This window comes from Orbicella faveolata, unplaced genomic scaffold (assembly GCF_042242905.1).
Source record: "Orbicella faveolata isolate gen_17 unplaced genomic scaffold, um_ofav_v1 contig_13, whole genome shotgun sequence".
Lineage (NCBI taxonomy): Eukaryota > Metazoa > Cnidaria > Anthozoa > Scleractinia > Merulinidae > Orbicella > Orbicella faveolata.
Window position 1 is genome coordinate 15,775,950 of NW_028301540.1, and position 11,551 is coordinate 15,787,500.

General features: G+C 38.1%; 2 pseudogenes; one reads left to right on the forward strand and one right to left on the reverse strand.

Moving 5' to 3' along the window:
• Positions 1-1,838: 1,838 nt before the first annotated feature.
• Positions 1,839-2,342, forward strand: LOC110055319 (uncharacterized; annotated as a pseudogene).
• Positions 2,343-2,737: 395 nt separating this feature from the next.
• LOC149115278 (uncharacterized) overlaps positions 2,738-11,551 on the reverse strand; it is a 25,668-nt pseudogene continuing 16,854 nt past the window's right edge.

Genomic DNA, 11,551 nt, shown 5'->3' on the forward strand with positions numbered 1-11,551 from the left:
TTAGTAACCAAGGAAACGTTCATAGTTCAAAGAAGCCGAAGTACGCCGCCAAGTGTGGTCTACACATACTTGAGAACGTACTTGACCAATAGGAAATGGAAGCCAACTGAAAGCGGCGTGCAGCGGTGCTACAATTCCGATGAACGGAGAGACAAACTTGCAAGCTGAGATCGATGGAAACATTCAGAATGGATGGCTGGAGTTTAGAAGACTCTATGGAGCATTCTTTTTTGTAAGTAAAAAAGTAGAAAGGAAAGAAAAGTCGATACAAGTGGATAAACTAATAACCTTAATTTGGATTTCATTTTCAGAGAGAGCCTAAATCATCGGTTTTCGTTTCATCCCACACAATGTGCGGTTCTGCCAAATGAATGATTTGACACTGATCGGATACCCATGTTATGCGCAAAGAGCTCTGGGTGCGTCAGGGGGCAAACATTGCAAGTCGCTAGAGGGAAATGTATAGCGAAAAATTGTTTCCAAGTCCAAAAAAAAAAAGCGATTTTGGGAAGAGATCAATGCTTTTTCGCCGTTGTTTTATCGAAAATGGTTTGGGCAATGTTGATACATGGAAAATGTAAGTTTATGTTTGAATAACCGTGAAATGTGTGATTAAAAGCTACCGATAACCTCCCTTACTTGCGTGAGGTTTATTGTGAAATTTACATTGAACAGAATATTTAAAATTTGAAAACACTCCTTGTTTCGAGAGGCTACCCGGAGCAAATGGTAGAAAAGACTCTCTGAGAAGTTAGATATAAAGACAGACAAGAATCTCTAAAACAGAAAACGAGAGCGCACAAGAAACCTCCACCCTTTGTCACGCAATTTCAACTGCATTACCAAAATTTGAAAAGCATAATCAAGGACGAATGGCGTATTAAATGCAAATACTCAGAGAGACATTCAAGGAGCCACTTAGAAAAGGAAAATCGCCTAAAGATGTGCTTGTAAAAGCAAAACAACAGCTTCAAATGAACAACACAATGGCCACAGCATGAGTCGCGAGGTCTGTCTATTCATTTTAATCAACCCCACACAGCACAATGATCGCCACCGGGATTTTTTTCCAATATTATTTATATAAATGAGCTTCAAAATAAGCCAAAAGTAGCCTTACATAACTTAAAAGGCTTTTCTGGGTTATTTCCTCTCGATTATACCTAAGTTTGTAATATTTTCGGACCATTACGCGGTGTAAATTTCACAATAAACCTCACGCAAGGAAGGGAGTTTGTCGGTAGGTTTTATCACATATTTCACGGTTATCCAAACAAAAACTCAAATTTTCCACACATCAACACTGCCTAAATTCATTTGCGATAAAACAGCGGCGAAAAATCGTTGATCTCTCTCCAAAATCGTTTTTTTTGGACGTCGAAACAACTTTTCGCTATACATTTTCTTCTAGCGACTTGCAATGTTTGCCCCCTGACGATCCCAGAGTTATTCGCGCAAACACGGGTATCCGATTACTGGCAAATCATTCATTTCTTTGCACCACAACCGATCCGTCAACAATTACAGTTTTCCGCACCGACTGTTCCAACTGCAGACCAGGAATCATCCAAAGGAAATTCATCATCAAAAGGAAAGGAAATCCGAAACACAAAGCCAAAAGCTGCAGATTGGTCCGTTCCGGAGACAAAACAACTACTTCATGCGTGGGCTCCTCGCTTTGAAAGATTGAAAGGAGCCTACAACAAAGTACGCACAGCGATTTGGAACGAGATTTACGAAAACTTCAAGAGCAGTTGGGATGAGAGTGATCGTACGTTGTTACAAGTCAAGGAGAGACAGCAAAATCTGGAATACGAATTTAAGCAGCTAAAGGTCAAAGCAATTAAAACTGGCGAAGAGGGCCTGAATAAAATCAAGGAAGGCTTTCCTTATTATAGCATTTTTGACCAAACTATGGGTTATCGTGACCGCGTAGATTCCGCCAAGATGGAAATTGAAGGTTCTTCTTTCATGCCAAGTGCGTCCAATGCTGACAGTACTCCATAAATCATTTCTTCCGGGGCAAAGGAAAGGGAGGAAAGCTAGTGCTGCAGGTGCTGCAAGATCGGAAAACGAGGACTGGGCTTCAACAAGTGCTGGCGTGAAACTTGGCTGCAGAGAAGTGCGTGTTAAGGAATCACGGAAGAGGAAACGAGGAAAAAGTGACGAGACTAATGGCACAGACGACTTGAGTGCATTCAAAGAAGTGTGGGAGAAAAGTCTTCAACAAGAAAATGAAAGGATTGAAAAGTCAATGAAAATGTTCCAAGAAAAGAAGTATGCAAACAGCGTCTCTTTTATCCCGATTTAAAGATTTAATGAAGGATTTGATGAAGGAATAGAGCCAGTAAACATTTGCTCATGTGCTGTTCACTTGACCATTTGAACTTTACCGTCGTCTAGTAAATTCGTTCTAAAATTATGCTTATAACAGACACGATTTTCCACCGTTGATTGTTCATCTTTTCACATTTGAAAAGCTCAATTTTTAATGGACGTTTACAAATAAAATTTCCTGCTTGTTACAGTTTTCACCTATTTTTAACAGTCGTTCTAATTGCATGAGTTGTAAAAGACATGGTAACCCCGTGAAAACGAAAACCCAACAAAATTCACGAATTAAACAATCAACAAATCAGCCACTTGTTTTTGTCTTTGTTTCCTTCCGTAGAAAGACAAGCAATTTTGACTTTTGCAAGGAGCACTTGCTACTTAAATTCAACACATTCAAGTTATATTACAAGTTATCCCACACAAAGTTCTTTAGAGCTTCTCTGACTTCAGTGCCGCCCTCCCGTAATGGCCCTGCATAATCGTCTCCAGAGTCACTGTCATCTGAATCGCTGTCGCTGCAATTGTACAAGTCTCCATGATCAATACAGATGTTACGTAAAACACATGGAGCAAGAACAGTTTTACTGAGTGTTCTGGTTTGCTGCTCAACTTTCTTTAATAGTAACCGCCAGCGTCCCTTGAGCATGCCAAATGCTCTTTCAACAACAGACCTTGCAGCACTAAGCTTTTTGTTGAATTTACGTTAATACGGTGTTAGGTGCCCTCTATTTTTATACGGTTTGACAAGCCACTTAAGCAGTGGGTAAGTGCTGTCTCCTATAATAAGAGGGAGGATTTCTGTACCACTGACGATTTTCATTGGCGATGTCAAAATTGTTCATTTTCTCCTAAATCAAAGAGGCCTTTTAATCTTAACACCCTGGCATCATGTATGCTTCCAGGATAGTAGTATGGGAAATGGGGCTACTAGGACATTATGAAAAAAAACGGCCTTCCCACCCCTCTAGAAATCAAAAAATACCCTCGCCGGGCCCCAACTGGAAAAAAGCATTTTCAGACCTCTCTGAGCAACTTCCGTTTCCAGCCCGCTAGTGGACAAATTTGATGGTTCCCACCCTTCTAGAAATAAAAAAAAAATGGCCCATTATTTGAAAATATATTTTTCATACTTTTTCAAAAAACAGTCTTCCCACCCTTCTAGAAATCAAAAAATGGCTCACCATTTTAAAATCATGGCTTCTCATGTCAATCCACTTTTTCACCACATACTTTCAGAAATCAAAATTTGCCTCACCATTGCTCAATATGAAATAATATTATAGCTCCATCAACCCTGAGTCACAAGTTATTAAAAATCACATATAAAATTACCCCTCCAAATTAGATATAAAGCGATGTCGCTATTAATATATTGGTAGTAATGAGTAAGATTATAATAAATAATTGTGTTTATAAAATTCACCCCAGTTATGATCTGTATGCAGCATCAAAAAATGGACAAATAATTCATATCATAAAGCGAATACCAAGTAGTGGTAATCTTCATAACACTGGTTATATCCAACTCCGTGTTCGTAGATATGCTCAAAAAGGTCAAAATGTTATTACGTTCATCGATTTGTTTGGGAATGTTATAACGGACTTATCCCAGATAATAAAGTTATTGATCATACCAATGAAATCAAAGATGATAATAAATTATGCAATCTCCAATTGATGACACAACAACAAAATTGCAAAAAGTGTGCCAAAAAACGTGATTGTACATTTGTAAAATACAATCATCAAAATAAAAGATGTGTGAAAGCCATCAATCAACAAACAAACAAAAGAAGTAACATACTATAATAGTCTGTATGCAGTAAATCAACAGTTGGGGATCAATGCTGGTATTGTGAAAATGGTTTGTGAAAAAATCAATAATGTGAAATCAGGCATGTCGACAAAAGATGGTTGTTATTATAAATTCGAGTATGTCAAGAAAGAAGATCTACCCGATGATTACAAAAAATCTGCCAACATAAAACCGAAAATGTCTGATGAAGAACGAAAAAAGCGTAAAAATGAATTATTAACAAAATGGCAACAAAAACAATACAAATGCCCTCGTTGTGAATAAATTTTGAAAACTGGTACTAGATGTACTCATAACAAAATATACGATAGCCAGAAACAATGATATTTTTGGCTAACATAAAATAGCAAAATAAACATGTAGTAAAAACAACACACCTGATAGAGAATCTATCTGTATATATAGGTTACATTATTTTCACCACAACCGAGTAATGTCGCTAATTTACATTACTCGATTAACGTTTATATTTTCACCACATCCTTCATGGACACCCAACTGTTGAAATCATCACTGTATCCCTTCCACTTTACTAAAGCTTGTTTTTTCCTATAATCTTTCCGAACAATTTTTTCAATTCTGAATACATTCTGTTTGGCTTTAACAGCTCAGGTTCATAAAAACTGCCTTTTATCTCCTCACTATTGAGATCTTTTAACTTGTATGTTATTGGATTCGTATATTGGATCTTATCAATTGTAATTACTTCTTCAGTTCAGTTTGGGGTATATCCTTTGTCAAACACCTTTCTTTTGTACTTACCTATTCTGACTTTATCACCTACTTTGAACTTTGGTTTTGATGAGGGTTCTGTATTACCATTCAGATTAAAATATACAATTCCTTCATTCTTCTTCTGATAAGCTTCTGTGGGTGTCATTTTTATTGAATTGTGTTTGGTGTTATTGTACTGTTCTAATATTTTGGGTAGAATGTCCAAATACTGTGTATTACCTTGAACAGTAAACTGCTTCCACATTTTGGTTTTTATTGTTTTATTCCATCTTTCTCAAACAGATGATTTTTCTTCATTCTAGGTGGAGTACAATGTTATTTTATTCTTGTCTAATAAGTTCTTGAAATGTTTGTTGTAATATTCCTTGCCCTTATCAGTCCATAAGTACTCAGGTTTTCTAACTTCTTTGAAAATGGTTTCGAAAGCTTGAGTTACAGTTTCACCTTTTTTATCCTTCAGCGCAACAATCCAACCATATTTACTGAACACGTCTAAGACCATTAGTAGACATCTGTAGCCTTTGTTCCACTTGCTAAACTGTTGCATTTCAACTAAATCAGAACACCATATTTCATCAATATGATTGACTATTACACGCCGTCGAGCAAAGTTACGTTTTATTGGTTTATGTAATTTATCAGCTAATTTTTCTTGCCAGTTTATTTCACTCGACGGCTTTTTCGTTTTTTGGAACACCAAGACCTAGTTTTTGTTTTTTGTCCATCAGGAATCGTGCTGTTCATCCCCACTTTGGCATTTCATTATAAGGTATTTTGTCCAATGACTGGCACCATTTGTCGGTCACAATCTCCTTTGTTTTTACCCATGTCGTAACAAATATCGTGATAAGCGGCAATTTCATCCACTTTGTTATATGGTTGTACGTGCCATTTGAGAACTTCACCGGTGTTTGGGTCGTATTCTAATTGCTTATCAAGGGTGTTGTACGGCCCCATATATCTGTACTTTCCAGGAGTAAAACCGGCTTTAGGTTGAGGTAGTTTGCCAATTGCTTTGTGGATGTCAAGTCTACCACCTTTGTACATATCCGCATCCAGATCCATTCTATCGGTTTTGTATTTATATTAGGTATAACTTTGGTTGATAATTGATCCAATGCTTCAGAACCAACTTTTTAAATAACAGGGGTCGCTCTCTTTATTGCATAATCAATTGCTTTCTTTTGCAATTTTGGATCTCTCATGAATTCAGAAGCATGATATCTCCCAGCTTCTGTACCTTTCTTGGCTAAATAAGGAATCCCCTTACTGATAAATAATTCAGCAGCTGTATCTCCAACACTGCTCAATATACCTTCTCCCCTCGTTCTTTTTTCAGCTTTCTCCGCCATTTTTGCAAGTTCATAACCAAATCCATTGTTTGAAATATATTGCCCCCCCCGCTTGTGAGGGCTCAATTAGTTTTTTGACTTCACAAATTTGGTTTTTGTTATTCCACATTTAACACAAATGCATTTTAATATCAGTCTTCCATTTTTAGCCGTGACATATTTTTCACTACCTGGAACACATTCTGTGACCTTTTTCTGTTTTACGCAATAAGATTTCATATATAATATATATTACATAATATTTTAATATGTCTCTCAATAAACCGTTCATTCTTCATTGTATTGTGTATGTCAAACACTTTTAACACATCCAAATATGATTTCCCTTTGTCCATTTCATTCAAAAAGGACAAACAAAAATAACCACAAATAGTTGTCAGAAGATTTTGAATTTGGTTATTGTGATGTAATAAAGTTAAGTTGAGTTTTTTAGGGTGATCCACCATTTCTTGAAACGGCAGCATTCCAAATGAATCAAAATAGTTTACAACCTTATCCCTAACATACGTCGTAACCCAGTGAGATCCACTCATATATGAAGGTTCAAGATTGTAAATAAATAATGCTTGCTTATGATTAAGAGGCACTGTTTGATCTCTCGACAAAACATCATTGATCGGTATTCTGAGATACTTACACCATTCTACCAAATCATGGTTGCTCATCGGAATATTTTTGTGAAATTTTAGAATATTTGTCAGATTATTGGAATGGAGTTGAATGGGCTGTTTTTGCCTAATAGTAGTCCCCTTCCCGACTTTTTTCCCCTTGTCCGACGGTCTTTTTCCGAGTACCAATAAACGGGGGCGGCTGTCCTGTTTGAGGAGCTGCACCACCCCTTGATTTTGGTAATGGTGGCCTTCCAAGTTGTGGAGCGCCTTTTCCTGTGATGGCTTTCAACAATGGTTTACCAATCATATCAACAGCAAGTGGAAAACCAATTAAAGCAGGTAAACTACCTAGGAATCCACCTGATTGAACTATTGTTGGTCTTATTGTAAGACTTCCACCAGTCTGGAGAGCGTTCAAAATGTCTTGTTTCTGTTTTGCAGTTAAAAGATATTTGTAAGTTATTAATTGATCAACTTTATTTTGTGGAATCAAAAAACCACCTGTTTGGCCTCTTTCCGTTATCTTTTTTACAACTTGGGAAGCACCTTCTGAAGTTAATCCACCTAATGCGGATAATCCAAGTGTTTTTGCTATTGTAGGTGCAAAAGTACGACCTAAACTTAATATGCTCGTCAAAAGGCTTCCACCAGCCTGCTTTCTTAAACTGATCTTGGACAGTTTAATATCCATTCCTTTATTGAGTTGTCTGTTCTTTTGTAATCTTTTGGCAACATTTTGTGGAACATACAAAATGCCATTTCCAGACAAAGCATCTTTTGAAAGCCTATATATATATAAATCTTCACAAACACCAGCCACACGTAAACGATCTTCATGAACTCATATACACTATCACAAATGAAGACTGAGGAAGACTGTTGTAGGCAGTCGAAATATAGGTGTGCAACTACATTGTGCAGTTTGTCTTCATTTGTGATATATCTATATCTATCTATCTATCTATCTATCTATCTATCTATCTATCTATATATAACTGCAGACAGTACTGTTTCGGCCTTCTGGGCCTCATCAGTGCAGTGCTGAAGACTAGGATGGAGGCTAAGCTTAAAAAGCCGCCCCAAATACTACACATGTGGTAGTATCTAAGCCATTACCAGAGTGCTCAAACTAGCGAGCTAGTGAGCATACGCAATTGCAGCAGTAACGACTCATCCCAGTAGAGTGCTCAAACTGGACATGAAAGCAGAGCTTTGTATGCCAGCGAGCTATATATATATATATATATATATATATATATATATATATATATATATATATGAAAACGGTGTTAAAGACTAAATCAGGTGTTTTTTGATTTATTAGTTTTTTTCATTTGTTTGTTTTTTTTTCTGCTTTCGATATGACAACAGCTTGTAAATCTTACCTAGCATGAAATGTAGAAAACTCCTCGCCGCATGTTTCATTTATTTAGGTGTTTTTTTCATTATTTATCGACCCCCCGCTTTTCAATTTGCGTTAAGTTTAGCCCATGCTACACTCGTCTGAATTCAGTTCGCGCGGTGACTCTGACAAGGAGCGACCGATCAGCGTTCTGTATTTGCTGTCTAAAGTCTGCCCGAGGACATCATTAAGTCCAATGAAGGCCCAAGTCTAACGATTTGCTAGTAAGCGTCGTCCATTATCGTACGTGAGGCGGGCCTGAGGAGATGTGTTAACTGTACAGGTCACATTTAGTCCTCTAACAGAAGGCCGTTTGCCCTGTGGCGATAATGTTGTGCTTGCTTTAGACAGCAAAACTCTTTATACTCTAATCACCCTGAAACGATTATAAAATATTTTGTAACTAATCTTAATAAACACAAACACAGCATCAGGGGCGGGCATCTCGTTTATTGATGCAGGATACAGCGAGCGTTACATCATCATAAAGAAAATACAGCAGTGAATAAACAGAAGAATTAAAAAGCAAAGTTGAAAGAGATGCCTTCGAGTGGCTCTTGCATAACTTACAAATTCTTAAATAGCCTACTAGCCCCTTAGGGATTCACGCCTAAAATACTTCTAAAGTTAACACGAACCATACATAGTGAACATACTCCAGTGTAATTAGCGAAACGTTACAAAATATATTTATACTCTAATCACCCTGAAACGATTATAAAATATTTTGTAACTAATCTTAATAAACACAAACACAGTATCAGGGGCGGGCATCTCGTTTATTGATGCCCGCTTTCGAAAATAAATAAAGAGAACAAAGGAATCTAAGTGTGCAAACTTCAAGAAACTGAAAGTAAAGATTCTAACTTATCGTAATATAGCCGTAGCTAGCCGTCCTTGCCTCGATCAGTCTCCCATCTGCCGTGACATAAAGAGTGTAGATTGTTGATGTCTGCTCGTTAGCGGCCCCTGTTCTTAAGCTATGTAGATCAAACAAGTGTATAAGATATCCTAGTTCCGGAAACGCATGCCAAGTCTAAAACTTTATTTTACTGCAAATTTTTTGAGAGCAAAATATGCTCTATCTTTGAAGAAAATAAATTCCTAAAATTAAAACTAAAAATTACATATAATAAACATCTGTTTTGCTCTCACATGTATAAATTCTGACAAATGCATCGCAAAAACTAACGTCACAACAGCGAAGGCTAGCTAACTCGTTGACGCGGAGAAAAGCCGATTAGGCAGTCACGCAAATTGCAGCTAAGCGATGATTAGAAGGATTAGCCTTGGGGCGCGCAAACCTATTATAGATCCTCAAAATCATCTCGGGAGTAACAGCGCCCCCCTTTTTATGGAAACAGGTTTTGCAAGCTCAATTTTAGCCGCCTCGAGAACACTTGTATCACAAGTCAAATCACAAATTGGAAAGCCATACCGATGGTGTGCCCAATTTATGCCATAACAGACAGATTCAAGTGTGGAGTAGAGGGAACTCTGCTGCAGCAAAATACTCCAAATAAGGAGCAAATGACGTCTCATCAGACGGCAAACAAGCGAATTCCTCAAAGCGCGAAGACCATTCTCTAAATGTTTGAAAGTCACTTGAATAACGCTGTGTTGTTGAAGGGGCCTTTGCTTTAGAGGAACGCAAGGGAAGACCTTCCGTTGACTTGCGAAGCCGTCTGGATCTCTTGAGTGGGCAACCTTTGAAGTAAACACACATCCACTTTGTAGACTTGAAAGATAACAAAAAAAAAGTGAGAACAATTAGAAAAAACAAAAAAGCAACAACACGCAGATCAGAACATAAGGAAGGCCCAGAGGCCTAAATCTTGTATTCAGCACACTATATACTGGCAGTCCTGCACAAAAACGGCATGGCTCAACGGCCTTAACCAGTGTAATCACCTAAGATCAACACGTGATAAACGGGCAGTCCCGCACAAAGATGACATGGTCCAACGGCCTTAAACAGTGTAATCACCTAAGATCAACACATGATAAACGGGCAGTCCCGAACAAAAATGACATGGCCCAATGCCCTAAAACAGTGCAATCACCTAAGATCAACACATGATAAACGGGCAGTCCCGTACAAAAATGACATGGCCCAATGGCCTAAAACAGTGCAATCACCTAAGATCAACACATGATAAACCGGCAGTCCCGCACAAAGATGACATGGCCCAACGGCCTAAAACAGCGTAATCATGACCGCGCGGCATGACTTCTCCATAGACAGGTTCTACTGGATAATGTACTGTACAGCCCCGACAAGCAACTAAAATTCTCCGAGCCAAAAGGGAACTGTTATTTGTCCCATGGAGATAAACATCTTTACCGTTCTCAACGAAGAGAAAATCAATAACAAAAGATCTGAAACCCCACCTACGATCCACCAAAAAAGGCCAAAAGGGAGCTGAAAGGCCAATAAAGAGTAACCAGTTCTATTGACAAAAACATATGTGGCGGATGACATTTTTAACTAACGAAACAGGTGGCACCAGCCAACAGGTTTCTCCTACCCAACTAAATGCTAGGGAATATTCGAATAGAAACTGGGAAAACTTGAATTTTTTTTTTTTTTTTAACTGGGAAAGTAATCAATTGAACAGGGACCCCAATAAGAGGTTACTTCATGAAAATAGCTATCTTTAACTGACCAGTCACCAATCGACGATCTTGCATAAGTAATCAGCTGAACGAGGTATCAACTCAGCCTCGATTTTGATATTACTTTCTTTGGCGGTATCAAATATATCACCGGCGAGTTGAAGCGAACACAGTTTCATACTACCAGAATCGACGATCAAAGGTACAGTTTGGTTGTCAGTAAACCACTTAACAGAGCACCCTGAAAGAAGATGTGCAAACTTTTCAAAGCAAAACAAACACAGTGGAGTTCTCTCCACGTGGTACTCGATCTGGTATTCGTCTACATAGAATCTCAGTTTTTGCGCGAAAACAGGCATGTTACCAATGGCAATGAAAGCAGCCAATCCAACAGCGCTAACATCCGAGTATACAATACGAGATAGTCTGCGAGCAACGTCTGCAAAACACTGGAACTGAGATAAGAAACATTATTCTTCCAGAACTCTAACTCTATGGAAACTGACAACGGGTTAACCACAGCAGAAGCACACGCGCACTCGACCACTGAACCTGTGGCCAGAAGATCAGAAATAGCCTGCTCGACAAATCACTATACTGGACTGGATGGCTGAGTGATTATTAGAAAACTGAGCTGAGGGTAGAATGTAAATAAAGAGAATCTGATACCCAACAAAAATAGTAT